Below are 21,915 nucleotides of genomic sequence, written 5' to 3'. Positions count from 1 at the left end.
TTGTTTGTACAGATTAATAAACCAATCAATACAACACATATTATTGGACTGAAACTAAATTTAATTTAAATACTTACCAAAAAAAGTTGTGTCAAAGAAAACTCTAGAAACTGATCGTACATCCCTGAGTTCCTCCATTCTGTTGAGTAATGATGACCAACAGTCAATGATTATCGCATGAATAAACGTATTGCTTTTAAAATGATATGTGAATCTTTGATGCAACACACGCCTGCTCCCAATGTTCCATATTTCTTCCCTGCTCGACAATTATAAAATGATCAATTTGATAACACCACATTTTAAAAGCAAACCACTAAATTGTATTATTTAACTTACCCATAATCTCTTTTTGATGCAAAAACTGAATTGTATAACGACATTTCATCCTTCTTCACCTTGTCACTCATTCTAACAATCCTTTCAACAAAAGGTGATTTTCCATATACAGGTAACTTTTGCTCTCTTTTTCCCCTTTTTTTCATTGTCATCATCTTCCTCACATAGCTCAACTGTTTCCAAGATTTTCTTTCCTCTTTTTTTTCATTTTTATAACTTTCCAGCACAACCTCATCTGTCATTTTAATTGTTGTTGCCAACACTTTAGGATTCTCCAAGAATTGTAAACAAGTTAGATTATCTATATTATTTACCTTATCCATATTAGGTGTACTGCAACCTCCACCATCATCCTTCTTTTCCCCATGAACTACCAATCCTCTAACTGGAGAGATTGCTTCTTTACCACCATCTGCCTCTCCTTTGTTACTATGACCATCAAAACTAGCTTCATTATATTTCATTCCTCCAGTCTCTGCATTATGCACTTCTTTGAACAATTTTTCATTTTTTTTACAGCACTCCTTCAAGATCAAGCTGTCTGGGAATTTCTCAATTCCATGTTTTAGAGTTGTTTCAATATTCTTCTTTTCGGACAATATTACTCCATTGCTATGCTCGATAACAGCCACGTATGCTTGTAAGTTTTATATTAACATATCATTATTAATATTCTAAAACCATTAATGTTCCACTTTCCAAATAACTCAATAACTATAAATCAAATCATACAATTTAAATCAGCCACGTATGTGTGTAGGTTTTATATTAACTTATCATTTTTTACAATTCTGAAAGAAATAATGTTCATATTCTTAAAAAATTGATAACTTACCTCCTTGGCACCATAATCCCTCATCATCCCGTCCAACATCTCATATTCATCAACCATTCCATCATCATCACCAATATATTCAAAGTTTTCCGGTAACTGCCTACCAAACCCCCCAGCACTAATCTCCAACTTCTCTATTTTTTTCAAGTAGAGCACCTGTAACATTTCTAACAAACGGTAACCTTTTCACTATCCTCAAACCTATGAACTTCATACTATATACATACACCAGCTACATCAAAAAGATTAAAATTCATTAATTAATTCATTATATATTCATGTTGTAAAGTAAAGTAAATATTAAAAAAAGCCTTTCCCCTTTTCAGAATACCCACGGTAAGCATCCTGCTCTCGATCTAGAGCTACTGCTTCAACAATCAACTGAGCTTAGGAAGTCAGGTTAATACGTTGACTTATAATTGGTCTTGCCCGAGGAGATGAAAAAGAATTAGGGCTTGCTTTCTCAATTCACATCTATGAGTGATGATTCCTCTATCTCTTGCTCGCTTCGATCGGACTCTGGTAGCTTAGGGAAGAATGATGGATCGCTAACAAGGCCTCTAAATGATTGCTCAGAAGGCCTACCTCTTTTTTTCCCAATCTCTCACTCGCTCGTCCTTCTCTCATGAAAGATTGTCTCTGCTCTCTCGGCGGCTTTTAGTCATGTCTATAGCTAGTTGCTAAGATGATTCCCACTCAAGCATTCTCATTCAACAGTCTATCAATTTTGCCTTATTTAGTTCAAAATTACTTTCTTTTAACTAGTTCTTACATAAGCAATTTGCAGGAAGTAAACGCAGTCTTTCCTTCCGAAATCCACTCCTGAAGTCATGTCTTTCTGTACTAGGACTAAAGTCAAGTACTTTCGAGTTGCTCTTTACCCAAATCCCTCTTTCCGACTTAGAAAGACCAACTAACAATAGCTTTACCATCTCTTGAGTTGGAAAGGTCTTTATAGAGCTAAGGGGAAGGTTTAGAACCCTAGTAGCAGAATGGAATCAGCAGGCTGACTTCCATGCTAACACGGGAGGGGAGGACACCACTCAGCACCCCACGGATCGGTGGGGTTCAATGCCTAAAAAAAAGAAAAAAAAGGGGGAAAGATGACTCTATGGCTGAGGGGAGGAGAGAAGGAACGTGTGCATGGATATTCTGTCTGTCGGAGGTTCGATAATCTATGAAAGGACATCTAAAGCTAAGGTTACGAAGTAAAGGAAGTCCGAGAGAAGTGGTGATCTCATCTTGCTTGCTGGGAGAGAGGAAGCTTCCAGACCACCTTTTCCAACCATATAGCGAGCGATCACTCAGCAATGAACACTAACTGAAAGCGGCCGGGAATGAGTACCTATCCCTTACGGGAATCGAACCCGTGTCTTCGACATGAAATGACGATGTCCTAACCATCGGACGAAAGGGACCAAAAAGTCATTCTTCATATACCACTATGTGGGCTCCGAGAAGAGATGTGGTTCGTTTTCTTTCTATACGAAATTAAAGATTTCGTTTGTGTTCATGTTGGCGATTCCAGATGTAAATTCGTCGGTTCATACCCCCTTCCTACAGGTTCCGCCACCCCCTGAATAAGTAAGGCCCCACTCTTTCTAATAAAAAAAGAGGGGCGAAGCGCCTGTTTGAAGTGGCGAAGGCCTATGCTATAGTAAGAAAACAAAGTAGGTTTCAGTTACGAAGTCACTTAGTCGAACTATAAAGAAAGGGAGGCTAAGGTTACGAAGTAAGGTCAACTGGTTAAGGAAAGCTCAGGTTATGAACAAGTTTAGCCGTTAATTAATTCAATTAAGTAGTAGTGAGACGTTGGTATGGAGTTGCATCAGCTGTGGATATAGACTAGGCTAAGGGGCGGACTTCATCTCTTCTATTCTCTTCACTTACACCTTACACTTCTGTTAAGTCTAAAGAGGCTCAGGTGCGGAGCCTTCCACTGTCATTGTGGACCGATACTACGCAAAGGTAGAACATCATAGAAACTTTGCTGACTTTCTCATAAACCTTGATTTCGCTACGCTCAATAAGAAGCCGAAATCGCTTAAATTGGTTCATGTTCCGTTTCCAAAGTAAGTCGTCTTTACCCAAGTGTGAACTTCAGACGTCTCTCAAGCGGTTCCATTCCTTCTTATTGTACTTATGGGTCAAGCCAACCCGAATGGGAAGAAGGGGGTCAGCCAAACATCGGTCCACTTTGTACGTTTGCTGAGCAGACCGATCAGACATTTTTTTTCTAAAAAGGAAGGGAACTTCTCATCGAAGGAGGCTGTAGGAATGAACAAGGCACAGAGCCATGTTTACTCGGACAACTCAGTGATTAATATGTATAATATACTTAAGTATTTATTATTTAACATACACACATTTGATTATTACTACATATATATCTTGAATTTTCAGTAATTATTCACAATGTTAGACCATTGTGTGTTTTTCAGTTTTTGTGTATTCACATGTATCTAATTTTTTATATATTCCAATTATCTTATGATTTTGACATATATAATTTCCCTAAAAATATTTCTACATGAATTACCAAATCCAAGTACTCCCTGAGTACTCGCTACTCAACAGTCGGCCGAACAGGTACCGAGTAGCGAATTCTATAATCTTGGTGACAAGTAGAGGTTCCATGGTGGTTGAAATATGGGTTTGTGGTGGTGTTCGACTTTTAGGAAAATTATGAAGAAGGTTTGGCTTCTAGTGGGTTTTAACTACAATGAGATGGGCTTTAGCCAATGCAATTAGGATGAAGTTCGATCAATATGACCTATCAAGATGATATGGTGTAAAGGTGATGCTCTGGTGGTTGCATGGGAATGAACAATGGGTCGGAGATGGTGAAGTTGCATGTGGTTTAAGAAGAAAATGATAAATACAGACAGTTGTAGAGTCAATATTAGAGGTTGTAAGATGGTGGGTTTTTAGTTACATGTTTAATGGCGTAGAGATGGGAAGGGTTGTCTTATTGGCTTGTGAAGATGAAGTGCTCAAGATGATAACTAGACAAAAGTTTACATGGTTACCCTCTCACAATTGAGTAGAAAGGATGTTTTTAATCATTATATTGGAGATTGATGTGTGTAAAATGCACTAGTTTTAATCCTACTACTTCAAACACAAATAAACACGAAAGACAGTGTACCTATTGTTTAGCAATATAGTTCAAGCAAGCAGGGTATCGAACACAGGTTACGATAATAATCAAACTAACTACTAGATATATCTAATAAAAACAAACAATAAAAAGAAGGGTTTTCTCTAGTTTTGCAAGACTAGAAACTTAAACAATTAACTGACACTCAACCTAAGATAACTAACAACTAAAGCAAATAAGAAGTAATTAGCTTACCTATTTTGTAATTAATCCTAGGTTCATATTCACTAGTACTAGGTATATAATATTGATTTCACATAAATCATAATTAACAGAAAATAGTTATTGTCAACACATAAGGATCGTTTACAAGCTTAACAAAACAAATTCACCAAATCAAATAATCCATACCATAAAATCAATCCATATTAACAAGCTAATCTACCCTAAACAAAAGTGATGAGTTTTTAGCTTATATCTATAGCCCCTAACATCTCAAAAACGAAATCCAATGATAAATACATAATGTAAACAATAGATTAAGAAAATGAGAATGTGTTTTGCCTTTCGATCTCTTTTAAATTGCTCTTTAGGGTTAATCTTCGAATTCCAGAGCTTCAGCAACACCTCCAATCACAAATAAGTTGCCAAAAGATCCCAAAGAAGTTTTCTGTCTCGAGAATTAGTGCCCTTTATATAATTTTCTAAAAACAGGGGCAACTCGAACTCAACCTTTCATCCCAACTCCTAACATATGGATATTCGGGCCCATCCATCCTTGATATGTGTAAATGGCTCATCTTGTGTGTGAGTGCCATGTTGTAGTTCATACTCCGCCCAAGATCATCTTGGTATTTAAGCAGTCGATTCACCACTGCTTAAATATGTTAGATTTTTAAATATAAAATGATATAAATGTTAACCAAAATCAAAACAACCTACGGATTTTTTTTAACCATAATAGCAACGTACTTACATTTTTACCAATAGAAGCAATTTACCCAAAAAAAAGATGAGGCATGTTGCTATTTTCTGAAATTTACCCAAAAAAATTAAAAACAAATGTGTTCCTCTTCAACGACCAAATAATGCTTTAGCGATAATTTATCAAACTGCCAAAATTAAATGAAAAATAATTTTGTCATGATAGAGTACCAATTATATGAGAGGAATGCCTAATTACTTTTTATTAAAAGTAGCTTTTCTTAATTATGAATTTCACATCAATAACTTTTAATTTTAGTGAACTTTTAACGTAAAAAAGAAGATTGATTGAATTATACACCATATGAAAGCATTTGATTATCAAATAGAACATAGATATTAGAAGAAATCATTATCCAGGTAGCACTTTATCAGTGCAACACTTATTGAAAATAGAAAAGAAGGGTTAAGTAATTAACAATAAACAACTTTTTTTCCCTAAAATCAGTTGGATATGCGAACAAATCAGATGTTGTAAGAAAGATTCAAAGTACAAATTCAAGAACCTGGATGGAAATCTATAAAGGAAAAAGGCAGAATGTTTTGGGAACTACAGGGGGCATTTTGAGAGGCCACTGAGCCAATTGTTTCTCCTCCTTTCATTTTGATCATGATTTTGAATTTGACTATTTGATCAAAAACCAATTCTGAAAAACTTTTCTTCTGTTTTAAAGTAGCAATACAACTGGTGCAGTTTAAAATTTATATTTTTTAAAGAAGAAATGATGATGAAGAAGAAAACAGGGTCATACCCAATCAGAAGAGAAAGAGAATTCAGATGTATAGTTCATCTCAGGAACATCCACAAGCTTTACTTCTGAAACACGGATAGTATAAATCAATATTGCTTTAAATGCAACAGATAGCAATCTACTTTCATTGATTTGTATATTATATAGCATCTGTTATGCACCCACCACTCAAATTCACATTAAGAAGGAAAAAACAGAAAAGGATTCCAAGGGAAAGGGGGACCACCAGGCCAACCATCATGACTGCAGAGGTAATGCGGGAGCAGGGGCAAAATGGGCATTTGGAGTCCCAGCTGTCATTCGTGCCCTATTAAGGGGTTGGCCAGCCTCAAGGAATGCATCATCATTATCCTTAGAAGTTTATATTCCTTTGGAGAGTGTAGCTTCTCGAATAGCTACTATTTTATCCTTTTCATTTGTATCTCTTGTCACCACAGTCCTACTTTCATTTTTCATAATATAGCATTGTACTCTTCCCAATTATAGCATTGTCATCAAAACAAAGCAATTTTCATTGCTGTGATTGGATAGATTTTTTAAAGTAGGATGTCCTAATAAAAAAGATTAAAAGTACAACACTATAACTGCACAATGCAATGCCCTTATGAGAAAATGTTGAAATTACAATGTTGTGACACAAAGAAATGGAAGTACGATGCTATAATGAACAAACTTTAAAAATATGTGACCAGAAATAGCAATGTACTTTCAGTGATTGCTTACTATATATAGCATCCAACTTTCCTTTCATTTTATTTCAACAATCTACTTTCAAAAATCTACCCAGTTTACTAAGCAAAAAATTGAAAGTAAAATTGCTTTGAATAGGTAGATTGTTCAAAGTACAAGGTCATATAAAGAAAAAAAAAACGGAAATACAATGCTATAGTTGGGTAGAATTTTAAAGCATAATGAATGCTATAATAAGAATAAGATGAAAGCACAAAGCTATAAAGGGGTAGTCATCTAAAAGTATAATAGAGAAATAGCTATAAGTACGATGCCATAATTGAATTAATTTTCAACGTACAATGTGTTAATAAATATTTTTTTTGAAAGTAGAATACTATAATAGAAAGAAATGAAATTAAGATGCTAAAAAACACAAATGAAAGAGAGTAAGTTGTTAAAAATAACTTAGGCTTTAAGAAAATACATAACATCAAGAGAAAAGGTAGGGATGATGCACCTGAAACCATAAAACGAACCCATCCACAAAGTTTGTCTTTTATTTTATTAAATACTAATAATTAGCATAGGAGATGAATTCTAGGCTGTAAGATTTGATATTATCACACAGATTATATTCTTTAAAGTATCGAAAACTAAAAGTGCTGAAGAAAGTTTTGTAAATTGTTACCTTTAAGTAAAGCTTGCCTCTTCACATTTAAAGTATTGAAAGCTTGCCTCTTCCCTGCAAAAACCACACACTAATAGAACATCATAAAGCCTTACTTATTGAAAAATACATAAATTTATCATATACTCTATAATGTAATCAAGGAACATAATAGGTCACAATTCCGCCATGTCATCCAACAATTTCAAGTTCTCTTACACAAATGAACAAAACTCATGCATTGGCTTTGATTGATGACTACAACCCACAATTTCCAACATACGTTTCATTGCCACATCAAACCCTCCAAGAAAAGCATATCGCATGTGTCTGAAGAGGGTAATAGCGTAAAACAAATTTAAAATTTTAAGTAAATTCCTATAACTGGTCAAAATGGCTTAATAGGTTAGATATCAAAACTATAATTGATAAGAATTTAATGATACAATGTCATTCTTGAAAAAAAAAAACATTAAAAAATAGGGACATTGAAAGCATAATGCTATAACTAAAAGTTGTAGTGCTACAGTTGGGTAGGTTTTTCAAAGCATAATGTTTTAAAAAGAAAAAATAAAAATTGAACTTAATAGGTTATAGTTCAAAGTCATTAGAGGATAAAAACTTAAAAATAAAATGCTATTTGTAACAAAAATCAAACAAGTTTTCAATGTACAATGTCGTAACAGGAAATGAGAGTATAATCCTATAAATGGTAACCAAAATCAAACATTATTAGATTTTCAAAGTAATATCAAAGTACAATATCTTAGAAGGAAAAAAAATATAATTTAACAGGTTAGATTGTGAAGTAATAACTTTTGATTTTTATGGAAAATTTCCTAATAGTAAAATACATTATATATAATAATGTAAACTTGTAACCATAATCAAAGTGCATTGTCTTAATAAGATCATAAAATTATAATGTCCTAATGGGAAAAATTAAAATGACAATCACTCACAGATAGGTTCCTTCATGGGTTGTTGAGTATTATCCAAGCAATCCATTACTAATTAAGGATAATACAGGAATTTAAGCATCAAAAAGATTTTATACAAGATGTAACAACTAAAATGGGTTGTTGAGTAGTTCCACCAGCTAAGAAAAGGAATCGCGGATTCCGACAGAATTGGAGTTCGAGATTCCTTATCAAGACATGTTTGATTGACAATTAGGACAGAATTCAGTTCAGTCGAATTTCTTTAAGTATCATGTTTGAAAATCGAAGCTATGTTTTAGAATTGTGGATTCCGGTGGAATTGGAATTCAATATTCCATTCAACTCTGTCAAATTCCTTCGAATGTCATATTTGATGGATTTGAACCATTCATAGGGGCCGGTGGAAGGATTTCAGGTTCATTCTTCCTCTTTTATTAAACGACGAAAATATCCTTGTTCTATAGTGAGATAGAGAGAGGACCTTTGATAATGCAAAGAGTTGAGAGTGCATACCTTTTTTTTTATCACAGTTGGATCTTTGGGCTTGATCTTTCCATTAAAGTAAGAAAACACCAGAAAGCTTATGATTTATCTTTCATGATTGATGAACAACATTATTAGTATAATGTTCTAATAGAAAAGTAGCTATAAGTTCGATGCCATAATTGGATACACTTTCAAAGTACAATGTGTTAATAAGAAATTAGTTGAAAGTACAACACTATAATTGAAAGAAATGAAATTAGGATGCTATAAAACACAGATGAACAAAATAATGGTAAAACAATTGGCATTTTATAAACCAATTTGAGACTGCTGATACTTACACATCAAATGGATAGAAGTTAATTTCAAGACTTGCATTCAGGTTTTCATGGGAAACTGCTACATCTCCCTTACTATCAAACAAAGAAAAGAAAAAGCATAATGAATTAAAAGTAGAAACCTTTTGTGTCCCATTACACTTTACCGCATCCGAAGCTGCAAGATTGGGCATTAACTGCAGGCTATTCTATGACAAATGTAGAGCAAAACAAGAGGGTTTACATAGAGACTATCAAACAATAAAAAAAAGTAGGTGATGTGGTGTTGCACCTTTTTATTTTTCAAAGAGACTATCAAACATCGAAAAAAGAAAAAAGAGTAGTTACATTTGTCAAATAATGAAAAAAAAAAATCCTTAATGCCTATCAAAGTACACATTGGGAAAGTACAATATCTTAATAGATTTTATAGTGAGAGTATAAAGCTATATAAGAAATTATAATGCCTCAACCCGTTCGATTTTCAAAGAAAATTTCCTAATAGTAAAATAAATAATATATAATAATGTAAACTGGTAACCATAATCAAAGTGCATTGTCTTAATAATAACATAAAAATATAATGTCCTATTGGGAAAAATTAAAATGGCAATCGCTCACAAATAGGTCCCTTCATGGGGACACTAATCTACCAACGCTTTTTTCATTATTACACTATTAGAGAATTTGCATCCATATTAATTATTAAGTAATCAGCAAAGTGGAGTTTGGTTTTGTACCTTTGACCACATATTGACCTTTGGCTTTTTTTCCAAATTGCTAGGAGCTCTTGATGCATGTAAAAACAACATGATAATTCTAATCTTGAAAAAATATTAGCTTCATCCTTATTTTTCGTCTGAAAACTGCAATTCCAAGCGATCCATTACTAATTAAGGACAATACAGGAATTTAAGCATCAAAAAGATTTTATACAAGATGTAACACCTAAGCATTTCTCATATGTTTTTTAGGACCAAATCTCATAGATATTTTAAACAAAACGTATTAAACTAAATCTATAAACAAGATATTAGAAAAAGGAAACTTAATTTTTTGTTACATATATAACCCCCTCACATTCACTGATGTTTTTTAAACAAAGGTATGTCGAAATACAAGCATTCATATTTTGATGTTGGGATCTGATATTTGTATACCACTTTAAATGATTCTGTATAACCTACACAAACATATAATTGTTAAATATTAATAAGAGTCGTAATTCTAGAAACTATAATTTTGTTATGGGAAAATAAATTAGTAAACATAACAGATCCTTCAGTAGCATAGTCACAGTTCAACATATGTGAATCAAAGAATGATTATTGAATTTTTAACAAATATGAAGAACAACCATGACATAGCCACAAAAAAGGATTCGACTAAAACATGTTGATCTGACAAAACAAGTCTTCCATAAGAAAAGTGACAGAATGAATGCTGAAGAAGAAGGGTAATACTAAATCGAAAACTTACAGCGATCTTGACAATTTTTGTGAGTCTCCTGTAAAGGATCAGGAGTGGAATTGCTGAAGAACAAACGGTATAATGCGCAATTACTGACCCAACCCTTTCGAGTTTCGAGTTTTAGTTATAAATCCAGCGAAAGAGGGAGCTGGGTTATACTATATTTGCGTCTGTTGAAAGCGAAACGACTGAAGAACGTAGATATAAATGCGCGAATCCCAAACCAGACTCTTTGGATTTCCAACGGTTATTTATTTTTAAAAGCTTTCCGAAATTATAGATTAATTTCTTCAGCTGTTTATTAATTTCTGTTTTGTTTAATAGAAGACCTTTAATTTATTAATAGTATATGTTTTATATTAAATCCTATCCTAGATAATAATATTTAGCGTGGAATTAAAGATTGGACATTTTGGTTCTATTAAATATTAATTCTTTATAATAAGATTTAAACCTAAAATCACTATGTATAATTTACGTTTTCTAAAGTCACTTGTAACACTTTTTTCTTGAATTAGTATTAAGACATCAGATTAAAATATTAATTGTACACAAATAATGATTTGTAATCAATTGATTATTATTAACTTGTTTAATATGACATTAAATTTGAGTTATATGTCATTGTGGAATGGATTGAGTTAAACCGAATAAATTCATGGGAAAATTGTAAAACAAGTGTTTATGGTTGTTATTTTTGTAAGATTTTGATTAAAACAAAGCAATTGGATTTGAACCCGTGTTTCTAATTTAATTTTTTTTTTTCGTGATTTTTGGTTCCTTGGAAAATTGAAAGGGTTTGAAACAACTATTTTGCCATTTTTTTATTTTGTTTTTCTATTTTCTCTAAAAATACTCTCTCTCTCTCTCTCTCATATGTTTTTTTTTGGTATAATCTTGTATTTTATTTTCAATCCCATTTATAGCAAAAGGTTTTTTAAAGGGAGATGCCTTACAAACTTTTCTTAATTAATTGGTCCTTCATTTTTTTTTTTTGGTTATCTAGGGCCATAAAGTCCCCTTGACCTGCTAAAAAGGGTAGTAAGCTTGTTTTGGTCCGTTTTTACATGTAAACCCTTTTTTCTCTCCTTTATTAATTATTCATGTTAAGAACAACTTCTTCTTTCTGAAACGATCTTAGATACACCTCAAGAAAATCGAGACTCGCCCTTTAATTGACGAATCAACTATCTCCTTTCTCTTTAGATAAATAGGATCAACTTCTTGTTTCTTGGTTGCAGGTCAAAATCAAAGAACATGTATTCCTTTCTTTTTCTCTCCCCTCTGCGTCTTTCACCCTCCTTGAAAGCCTAATCACAATTCCTTCTTTACCCTTCTTTTTTCGATTTGCAAGAAAAAAGTGTTGATGACGTTGATATGTGATGAGGTGTAATAAGTAGAGGTTCGATGGCGGTTGAAAGATGGGTTGGTGATAGTGTTCGGCTTTGAGGAAAATGATGAACAAGGTTTGGCTTCTAGTGGGTTTCAGCTACAATGAGATGGGATTTGGTTGATGCAATCAGGGTAAAGACTGATCGATATGACCTATCAAGATGATATGGTGTAAAGGTGATGCTCTAGGGGTTGCATGGGGATGGACAATGGGTCAGAGATGGTGAAGTTGCATGTGGTTTTATGAAGAAGATGATAAATATAAACGGTTCTAGAGTCAATATTGGAGGTTGTAAGATGGTGGGTTTTTTGTTGCAAGTTTAATGGCATGGATATGGGAAGGGTTGTCTTATTGGCTTGTGAAGTTGAAGACAATGAATGCTTAAGATGATAACTAGACAAAAGTTTACATGGTCACCCCTTCACAATTGAATAAAAGGATGTTTTCAACCATTATATTGGATATGAACCTGGTTACCCTTCAGAATTAAGTAGCAGGATGTTTCCAACCATTATATTAGAGATGAAGGATGTTTTAAAACATAATATTCAAACCAGAAAAAAAACACGGATGACCAACTAAAACAAATCATGAAAGTTTGATAGGCAACAATGACATTAACCTTTTTTAAAACTATTTATATGAGCAATAGGTTACCATTTACATTTTTTATTTGTTTTTTCTATTGTTAGAGTTTGGGGATTTTCTAATGGAAAAAGGTTTAATCTCGAATTTGTTTAAACTCTGTTTAGTGTTGATGGGTTTAATCTAAGGTTCTAAATAACGTTAGGCATGACTTAAGGCGACAATTATATATATATATATATATATATATATATATATATATATATATATATATATATATATATATATATTACTATTATTCATTTTTATATACATATATGACTTAAGACGGTATTTTGTTAAAGTTTGGCGTCAAGTACAAGCCTTGGAGTCATGGCAAAGCCAAGCTTTTTAGAACCTTGGTTTAATTTCAAGCTTTTTTAGGTTCGGTCTTCAGCATAAAGGTTGAAGTTTGGGGAATTAATAAACCGAGGAATTGGTATTTACTTAGGTTTTGAATTGTTTTTTATAAATATCAGTAATAGTAATATATTTTTTTGGTTAGGGACCTTAGATGCACAAATAAATGTTCAATGACCATATAAGTACAAAAAAATGTTTTGGGGAAAAAAAGAAAAGATGGTTGGATTTTTAAAGTACAATGTCTTAATTGGAAATAAAATTACAATGTCCTCGAAGGAAAAACTGATTGTGTAACTCTACAATATGTAAAAAAATGAATAAGTTACATTTTGAAAGTATAATACTATATTTGGTTTACTTTTAAAACAATGTCATAAAAAAGAAGCACAATGTCTTAACATGAATAAAGATTAAGAATAAAATGTTGTAATTGGGAACATAATTAAATAGGTTTAAAGGTATAGTGTTTTAACTGAAGTATAATGTTGGTTATTTTGATAACCAAAAAATAAACACAAAAGCATAAACATTGGATCTTTAATCTCGAATATGATTAAAAGAAAAAGTAAACATGAAAGAACAATTACATACCTAGTTTCATTATGATCTTCAGATCTGAATAACTAGGGTTGGATTTTTCAGTTGATCTCAAGAGCTCTCTCTAAAATCCCTCAGCAAACCCTAAACGAATTTCCATGTGTATTTTGTGTGTGTTGATTTGCTCATCATCACATGTATTTATAGATGGATATAAACCCTAATGTGAGACATGAAAGGGATCTTGAGGATCTTGAGTCAAACCAGGAACTCAACCCACAAGGTAAGTAAATATTTTATAAATCGGTCCATCAACAATTTATATTCTCTAATCCTAATAAAAACCTCTCCTAGAATCCACTTGTCCAACTCTTAGACTACAAATCTGCCATGTGGCAATACAAGAATCAATAAACAAAAAACTTTCCCGCCCATATACACATTCCTTCAATTTGTCAATCCATATCCAAAACAATTTTAAAATTGAAAATTCCATATTCCATATTGAAGAAATTGAAGATTGAAGATATTGAAGATTGGAGATCCTGCATCCCTTAAAATCAGGAGCCGAAGTTGATGCTGGTCAATTATCTTCTAATCTTCCGATTCAAATATACCTTAAATCCTTGAAAATCAGGTTCAAAATAAATGCATATGCATATATCAGTTCCTATAATCGGTTTTACTTCCATAGAGTATTATATTTCAAACAATCTTTGACGACATTCTCTCTGAGCTCTGGTGACTTCCATGGAATAGGAAAAACTAAAAACAATCGATGATAATAATAAAAGGTTTGTACTTCATTTCGATTGCAACTCATTTATATCGTTTATTTAGTTATCATTAATTTACATATCTATATTTCCCTGGCTTTCTGTATGAATGATTTATAGTCAAGAAAGTAATGTTTATGTTCCTATCTCATCATTTGATTTTTTCTTAAAAACAAGCGAATGGTTACTAGATGCATCGTTTTTGGATTGTCTTGTGATTCACTTTCTTTTTCTATTTCTTTTTGTTTACTAGAATTTGTTTCTTCATTATAAGTTTGATCGTATTGAATGATTAAATCTTCCTTAGGGTTCTTAAGTGAATATCTACTAATTCATCTTAAAATTTTAAGTATTGGATGTTGATGAGTCGTTATGGCTTTATGATCAACGAATTGTTGCGTGGATTTTACATCTGGATGTTCTTTGACGTAAAAAGGTAAACTATTTCAAATGCATACAAACTGTTTGTGTAAATGTCAGTGTGAAGTTTTTTGTATATGTTCTTCTCCTTTCTCACTTGATGCTGATTTTTTTTTTGCCTTTTAACGTTGTTCTTGAGTGATGTTTCATTATATTTACTTAATAAGTATGTTCTTGGACCTAGGTTGTATGAGGTTCCTAATTTTCATCCCAAAACACTGGTAGAATTTTCAAAAGAAAGGCCTAAAGCTGCATCAATACTCCATATTAAATAACAAGAAACTCTTAAAAAATAGTGGCAAATCTTTCAAGTTCTTCAACTTCCCATGTCTAAACTAATAATAAAAACTTTACAGACTTATTTTTCAGAATCTTTCAAACTTAATATTCTATTATGTTGGGAAGGAAGATTCTATTTTACAAAGCTATTTACGAATGGGCTGATTTTAATAGTTTAGTTGTTAGCTTTCAATTGTTGATACTGATATTGGTTGATTGGTCCAGTTACTAATGATGTTATTTGAGTTGAATTTTGAATAAGGGAACCAGGTAACTTTTGCATCTTAAGATTTTGTATGTTTGCTAGATGTTGAGGGTTGTGCTGCTCTTGGGAAGTTGCTAGAACAACATGACTGTGTTGCATATAATCTTCCTGTCATTATCAATTTCAATTTTTCTCATGTGAACTTTTAATAGTAATTTGGTTTTATAATTAATCAATATTTGCTTTATTTTCCTTTTTTGTTCCAACTTTATTTTAATTTGTGCAACCTAATCGAAAACTTCACTAATGATAGTTCCTAAGGTGTATGTTGTTAGACATGAATACTAATTTCATTATTTCCTTTTTCAACATTCAATCACTGACTCTTAGTTCATTTCCTTGATATAATGTAGGAATTATCATTGGATTTTCTCAAAATGTTAGATCCTCTCTTACCTTATATAGCCCATGTTTAGGAACAATAACTATTTTATATATTTTATTAAGAATAGACATATCTGAAAAGCATTTGTTTATATTCATTCATGAATCATGTATTGATGGAATATATTATTTCCGGACCAAAGTCCGGAAACATATAAACGACATCGGGCTTACCCCGACATACTATAACTATTTAAACGGGCCGACATTGGTGCCTTAGACCCGTTCCTACTGAAGGGAAAACTCACTTCGTATGACTGACTGCTGAAAAGCTGGGTGAGGGATCCCTATCTGCTGCTCCAGCGACTCCGGCTATAAATTCCATAACAACACTTAATCAAAAACTGATAATCCTTCTCAGGGTAAATGACCATTTTACCCCTGGTCAAAGTCAAAGTCAAGTTCAACCCCCTGTCAACCCCAACTCAACGAGTTCATGAACAATTCAAACACATGGTCAACTAAGTCAACTCGTCGAGTCCTTACCCAGACTCGTCGATTTCTTCCTGCCAAATATCGGGACATGTCGACCTTAACTCATCGAGTCTCTCCTTGGACTCGTCAAGTTCTTCAGCTTTCGAGCCCTAATCATGTCCAACCTACTGAGTCACCTCCCAACTCAGTGGTTTCTCTCACACACATAAAAAGGAGTTAGGGTTCACGACCCGACTCGCCAAGTCCAAGAACAACTCGTCCAGTCCTCCAAGTGACATATCCATATTGTCGATTCTGAACCACTCTAATGCTTCTAACTCATAGATGTAGGCTTCTTAGACTAGCATAACACGTAAAGTTGCTAACTTTACGTGCATGCATGGTGTTAGGAGGCTTAAACACCAAAACTTAGATAATAATGAAGGTTAAATGCATAGAATGGGGACATGGCCGAATAAAGGTGGCAACATTGAGCTTCTGGAGCTCTTGAGTGCCTAGATCTGAAGTCCTTACATCCCCAATTGCTCACAACTCGAAAATGACCTTAGAAATGGCCCAAAATGACAACAAGCAAGCTTTCATGAAGATCTAAGTGAAATGAAGCCAATGTATAAGCTTTATACCTTCAAAGGTTCTGAAATGCAACAGAAGCTCTGGATCTACTGCCTCTTCTTGAATCACCAAGGGATTCCTTCCTTCTCCTAGCTTCAAATCACACAAAAATGGCAAGAAAAGCTTAAGAACACTCAATGGTTTAGTTACGTAAATTGTAACGAAGACCGCTTTGATCCTATACTATTATGATTAGTGGACGAGATTGTTTAAGGATACCAATATTATGATAACATTCATTAAATCGCTTATACAATTATACGTGAGTTTATATATTTGTGGTCCAGTGGGAGATTGTTAGATAATTATTGAGTTTCCCATATTACCCCACACAACAATACATATACACCACATGCACACTAAGCCTCCAACATAAGGTTAGACCATCATCGGAGCCTACATCATCCAAGCTGGGCCACTCCCCTTGGGCCAACAATATAAACTAGACTACCCGGGCCTCTTGGCCTTCAACACACAGTTGTACCATTTCAACCCAACCACAAATATGTCGACATATGGAAATAAACAAAAAAAAGTACACACAAGTAATCATAACAAATCTAATTTTTTAATAGACCACTATAGCATATCAACATCCGAATAGACAAATGGTCCATACTGTAGTACAAAGTACGGTGAGAAAACTCACCTGAGCTAAATGACAAAAGCACTCGACAATAGCGCAACTGTCACAAGCTACATAATTCCAAACCGACACCAATCCTTAGCTAAACACTTAATTTTAACAATCCTTGACCAAAAGTCAAATCGGTAAAAAATTCAATGGTCAACAGTCAAAGGCTCACCACACTGTGGCAAACCATTTGTCCTTCCATGGCCAGGATACAACAAAACAGACGCGGAACCTTTTGTCCACCGCATCGTGGTCAACAATCCACTGCTACGTGGTTTCTTAACTTAACAACCTTTTCCATTAAGGATTTAATCCTATAAGTCCAAAGCCACAGATCTCAGATCTAGTTCTTCTATGAGACTTAATGGATTAAGTTTCCAATTTTATCCATTCCCATGGTTCCAACAACTAACATTTAGACTTTAAGTCTCAAAGAGTCCAATAATGCATCTTTCTCTACTTAATCCATTAAGCCCAAGCCTCTAACTTTCAGATATGAATCAACATGATGATTATATGGATAAAGTTTCTAACTTTATCCATAATAATTCTACGAACTTCCAAGATCTAAAACCCTAATCTAATAAATGTCCAAAAATACATGTTCTTTATTCATGGAGTAAAGAGAGTTTTACTCCACCAAATCACTAGATCTGAACTTTAAGCATGAGCAAAAGCTCATGAAGTTCTTCAAACTCCATGGAACAAGTCACAAAGGGACCAAAATTCATTAAAATGGACCAAAACACCAAATACTCATAGATATAATGATGAAACATAATGAAGCAAGGATCTTTGCAACACACAAGGATCCAGAAGGTAGATGAAGGACGATCTCTTCAATTTCAAATCTTGAAAACCAAGTCTTTGAAGAAAACAAAACCTAAAAGCCATAAAAAATCAAGAATATAGATGAGAGGAGAGATTATGAGCTTGATCTATGAAGGGAGGCTAGGGTTTGCTAGAAAGAGAGGTTCTTGTTGCAATGGTGGTTGTAAAATGACCTAAAATAATGGGTTAAAGCCTTTAAATACGAACCAAACCCTTATTTAATGGGACTGGGCTGCATAGTTCACCACTCCATGGTGAGCTCCTTACCAGGCCATGGTGACAGGTTTTCCCTAAATCTATTCCAACTCCAAACAGTCATAATTTCTTCATTTCAACTTCATTTTCAGTTATCTTTATATGCACGTGAATGTATTGACAAACCCCACAATTCTATCTAATTACTTTTGACTTAAAACATACCCAGCTAAATTTATTAGTTCAACTAAGAAATATTAAATATCACTTTTTCTATTTTACGCTTTGGCTCCAAAGCACAATTCAGTAACTTAAGTCACTTAATAACATTATCAACATCCAATAGGGTCTAAAATCTATTCTCTTGAAGCCCAAGACCTTTATTCGATAAAATTACAGTCCCATACCCCGAATTTAGAAACATCTCGAAACTGGATGTTACCTTATCTAACAATGATAATTTGAATATGTCTTTGTGTTCTTCACCATAAAAAAGTTATTTTAAAAGGCTTTGACATAATGATTTCATTATTTTTATTTAATGTGAATATAATCGATATCTATCAATTATTTTTTACATTTTAAATAGATTATTTTTGCCTTCAAGATGTATAAATTGACAATTTATTGTTATGCCATTTTATAACCAATTTATGAGATACTTGTTTGTAGACTTCCTATAGAATTTATATGAGTTTCATTAAGTTATTTACTAATTACTTTTAGTTATCATTTTGTTCTAGTCGATCTCGATGTCTTTTTATGGATTTCTATTTCAAGCATTGATTATGTCGATTTTCTTATGCATAATAAATATTTTTTTCGGTGGTCTACTCATGCAATGTTAATATTTTCTTTTAAAATGTTCCCATCAATACATTACATTAATTATTATTTTAAGTTTTTTTAACAAATATCTTAGTTATATAAAATTAATAAATACTTGCCAAAATATACACATAATATAATAAATACTCATTAAAAAATATACAAAAATAGTTAAAAATTTTAGACTTATTAAAAATACCAAAGTATGTTTTTTAATAGACAATATCATTTAATTAGTCAATCATTTGTGCTAGACACAAATCTGACACTTGTTCCCTCTTATTGTATGCTTGTATTTGCTAGTAATTGCTACAACTTTGTGATTAGTGGTTCTTACATGTTTTAATGTTAGTTTTTTTTATTACATTGTTTGTACTATAGACCTTTAACTTTCAGGATGACCTTTGTTTGTGCTTGTATTCCTATGAATCAATCATTTTTCTTCTTATATTATCATATATTTTATCTAATCATACTTACTCGCGATGTTATGTCATGTGCTTGTTCCATGCATTATTGCTACTGTTTGTGTAAGTGATGAGTATTCTTATAATTTCCACATGTTTACCCCTAACCTTCCTTATATCCATCTTTATTATTTATACCTTCTTTTTCATTAGTCGTTTAATTTTTCTTATATGCTAGATGGTGGACTAGGGTATGATATGCAAGATATTTTAGTCATTGAGATATAATAGCTACAAAGAGTATTATTGAACTTGTATATTACAAAACACTATGTGGACTTTTATAGGAAGATTACAACAAGGTAAGAGAGTGATTACACGAGGTAAAATGGTAAACATATTGTGTAATACAAATTTTGATACACGTTCCTTCTTATGATGATTGTGTGGACTTGATGGCAGTGGTGTCCCTTATATGCCCCCGTAAAATGGAGTATCCATCAAATACTCCAATCTTGGAATGATTATGAAGTAATGGAGATTTTACAAAGGCTTGTGATCATATCTGCAAGTTGGTATATGGTCATGGAAGACACGAAGAAGCCCAACTAAAACTTTGAAACGACCCAAAAATCATAACTAAAAGTTTCTTTTTAAAACATTACTAAAACCATATTTATAAAAACGTATCATAAGTCATAACATAACTTTCGAGTATTTGATTCAAAACATAATCTCATTATCAGAGTAAAACATTTCCCAGGCTAACTGACTCTGGTGTGTGCACTGCAATCTCCCCGAGCTCCTCTTTTGAAAATTGAGTACCTGAAACCAAAACTGAAAACCGTAAGCACGAAGCTTAGTGAGCTCCCCCAAACTACCACATACCGTACAATAACATATAAAACACATACTGGGCCTTGCCCACTGCATCGGACCGAGGTCCGGACTAACTGGGGCCTTACCCCCTGCATCAGACCGAAGTCCGGAAACTGACTGGGACTTTGTCCCCTGCATCGGAGCAAAGTCCGGACTAACTGGGGCCTTGCCCCCTGCATCGGACCGAAGTCCGGACTAACTGGGGCCTTGCCCCCTGCATCGGACCGAAGTCCGGAAGTAACTGAACAGAACATATCAACTAGCATGAACACACATATACTGCATACTGCATCGGGCCGTAGCCCGGAACACATAACATATAAACCCTGTCTGAGCCACGAAGGCATCAAACATACTAACTACTACATCAGACTAAAATCCGGAAACTACTGCTAGCTAAACGGGCCGGCATTGTGGCCTTAGACCCGTTCCTACTGGAAGGAAACTCACCTGAACTGCTAAGCTCTGCTGATAATCCTCTGGCTGCTACTCGACAATCCCCTGAGCCGCTGCTCCTCTAGCTCTCCGAGCTATCAATATCAATATGACACTTAGTTTGACAGTCCTCTAAAAGTCAACTAAGTCAACTATGGTCAAGGTCAAAATCCTGGTCAAAGTCAACCTTCAAGGTCAACCCTACTCGCCGAGTCCACCTACTGACTCGCCGAGTTCATATGCTCAGGATCCTTCTATTCGCGACTCGACTCGCCGAGTCAGTCCATGACTCGCCGAGTCCAACTATTTCCGAGTCCTGACCTGTCCAACTCGTTGTGTATCCACCCGACTCACTGATTTGAGTTTCAACTCGAAGGGTTTGGGGTTTCGCGACCTGACTCGCCGAGTCCAAGAATAAACTCGCCGAGCCCAAGGCAATCTTCAACCAACTCGTCGAGATGTTCTTCCAACTCGCCGAGTTCATGCCTAACTTCATCCGACTTAACGAGTTGTTCATCCCACTCGTCGAGTTCCTCCTCATCTTCATGCTACTCGCCGAGTCCACTCGAAGGACTCGCCGAGTCCATTCAGATCTACATACATGCATAGGACTTTTGAGTCATGCATGGACTCCAAACTGTAGATCCACTCTTCTAAAGCCTATTCCTTACGTAAAGTGGCAAACTTTACGTGTAGCTAACGAGATCTAGGCTCAAATCACTATAAACTAGGGTTTGAGACAAAGGGGCTTAACAATCAACCCATAGACTGATGCTTTATGATTCTCTAGGCCAAGATACACATAGATCTGAAATAGCAACTTCAGATCTGGGCTTCTAACTCGAAATGGTTCATAAACTTGTCCTAAAAGCCCCAAATCCCATGATAAAGGTTGATCTATATGCAAAAGAGGGAAGGTAGCGACTCATTACCTTCAAATGCTCTGGAAGACCTCACAAACTCTGGATCTACTGCCAATTCTTGAATCCCCAATGTGTGCCTTCTTCCTTCTTCCTTCAAATCACCCAAAATGGCAAGAAAGCTTGAATGAGCAA

At 34.0% G+C, this 21,915-nt stretch overlaps 1 long non-coding RNA gene across 1 annotated transcript; it reads right to left on the bottom strand.

Annotated features, from left to right (window-relative positions):
- Window positions 1–6,092: 6,092 nt before the first annotated feature.
- LOC122197334 (uncharacterized) lies at window positions 6,093–10,769 on the bottom strand. Its single transcript, XR_006190582.2, has 2 exons — window positions 10,573–10,769; window positions 6,093–9,959 (listed from the first exon to the last, which is right to left on the bottom strand). It is a non-coding gene; the product is annotated as an uncharacterized LOC122197334 (long non-coding RNA).
- Window positions 10,770–21,915: the final 11,146 nt, after the last annotated feature.

Source organism: Lactuca sativa, chromosome 4 (genome assembly GCF_002870075.4).
Source record: "Lactuca sativa cultivar Salinas chromosome 4, Lsat_Salinas_v11, whole genome shotgun sequence".
Taxonomy (NCBI): domain Eukaryota; kingdom Viridiplantae; phylum Streptophyta; class Magnoliopsida; order Asterales; family Asteraceae; genus Lactuca; species Lactuca sativa.
Note: the sequence above shows the minus strand (reverse complement) of the source record. Positions and strands in the feature narration are given on the sequence as shown.